This window comes from Henckelia pumila, chromosome 3, assembly GCF_033568475.1.
Source record: "Henckelia pumila isolate YLH828 chromosome 3, ASM3356847v2, whole genome shotgun sequence".
Classification (NCBI taxonomy): domain Eukaryota; kingdom Viridiplantae; phylum Streptophyta; class Magnoliopsida; order Lamiales; family Gesneriaceae; genus Henckelia; species Henckelia pumila.
The window spans coordinates 131,450,446-131,452,714 of NC_133122.1; positions in this window are offsets into that span (position 1 = coordinate 131,450,446).

Genomic DNA, 2,269 nt, shown 5'->3' on the forward strand with positions numbered 1-2,269 from the left:
TTTTTACTGTAAATATGAATCAGATCGATCCATTTTACGGATATATATATTTGTGATACCATTTCAAAAAACTCCCATCACTTTTTATGGTTAGTGGAATGAAACAATTCACATATCCTAAATCATGACATAATTCGAATGCTACGTTTCAAACATTCCAATGACAAAAGTGATTATTGTTTATATATATATATATATATATATAATTTTGATTCTCTGCATTTCTAATTTACAGAAATTCTAGGAGACTAGGACGACTGCTAAACCTCTTTAAAACACACAAATATCTATTACTATATATGAAGGGAGAGAGTCTATTACTAACCATAATTTGGTGAGGGTTTTTTTTTTCTTCCTCCCAACGTACCCTTCAACCGTAATATTGAGGGGCCTTTTTTTAAAAAAATTATGGCTAGCCTTTTTTTTCCCTTACCCTTCACACGTAATATTGAGTGGTTATTTTTTAAAAAAAAAAATTACAAAGTTAAAAAAAATTAAATTTTGGTGAGATTTTTTTAATATTCAATAATACCCTTAATTAGTTTTTTTGTTTTCTAAATTTTTGTTTACAAATTTTTTATTTTATAATTAATTACAAATATTTAGAAAAAAATTAAATTTAAAAATAAAATTATAATTGTACGAGCACACAATGCGTGTTTCGATATGATAGTATATACTTTTATATATATATAGACTGCAACCTGAGCCCTAATTGAAAGGCACCAGTGAATCTAGTAACGGCGTTAGGCCCACTCTTCTTTATGACCAAACAACGGCGTTAGGCCCACACGTGGGACACGCGCCGTTGCTTAGATTTGACCTTTCTAAATATCACTTATGCTACTCGAAATATATTTCATTAAAGATAATGATGATTTCATTTTTAAAACAAAGTAGGTTTTAACAAATGAATACATTGGAGAGTCCTGAGTGCGTCACCACTTGAGTGAACCGATATAAAATTTTTCTCCTTCTTCACTCATATATACTTTCGAAACCATATACAACCAAATAAATAGAATAAAATTTAGAGAACCTCCACCGGACTAATTTTAATTTTAATTTTAATTTTAATTTTATTTTATTTTTATCCCACATGATAAAAATAAAAATGATTCAATTCACAAATTACAGTATATTTTTTTTGGGAAAATTGTTTTTTTGGTTCGATATGTTTGTCAATTTGCGATTTCGGTTCTCTATATTTTCAGATTTCAGTTTTAGTTCTTTATCTTTATTTTTTTTTAGCAATTTTAGTCTTTTTCTGATGTGGCGCTGATGTGGCACCGATGCAGTGCTGATGTGGAGCTGACATGTACAGTGTCACGTAAACATTTTAGATGAAGAAAGACTGAAATTGTCAGAAATAAAAACATGCGGGACTTAAACTAAAATATGAAACATAGAGGACCGAAATCGCAAAGTGACAAACATATAGGACCAAAATTGCAGTTTTTCCATTTATTTTGTTTATTTTAGTTTAAATGATAATTATAAAAAAAACACATTCAATAATTGTAAATTTAATTTTCTTTAAAAGGGTTGATCATGAAGGAAAATCATTCCACATAATGTAAATTTAATTTCTTTTTTAATTTCCTACTAAAGAAAGATGATGCACTAAGTGGAGGACAAATGGATCAAGTGGGAGTACGAGCTTATAACATTAACATTTGTCGACTTGAAATACAAAAGCTAAAAAAAAAATATGTTTATCAATATTATTCTTTTTAATTTTACCCCTGAAATAGTAATATTTACAGTTGGCAATAATCTCAGATTATTTCTAAATAAAAGATTATTTATTTTCAAAATGAAACAAAAAAAACATCAAAGTGACATTTAAAGTACCAAAAAAATGATGACAGTAATGAGAGTAATTCCCTCAAATCGCCGGCAACCAGTGGTGGCGATAGTGGCGGCTGGAGCCGCCGGCGCCACCCATGTTAGCATGCTGTGGGATCAATTATTAGTGCCTAATTTTATTTTTAAGGACTTTATTTATTTTTTTCTTTTTTAAAAAAGAAGAAGGCTTTCCTTAAAAAAACATCCCACGTTGTCCCTGTTCAAACGGGATCTGTCGGTCGGCTTGGACCGCTCCGACGGCCCAAGACTTCCGTTGCCCACCATCTTTCCGGTTTAATTTAAAAAGTTAATGTGTTTAAAAAATAATAATCATTAGATAACATTAATTACGAAGGATCTCATTAACCCACTTATAGTAAGAGTTCGAACGAGTATTTTCTGTTGAAATCTTTGTACATCC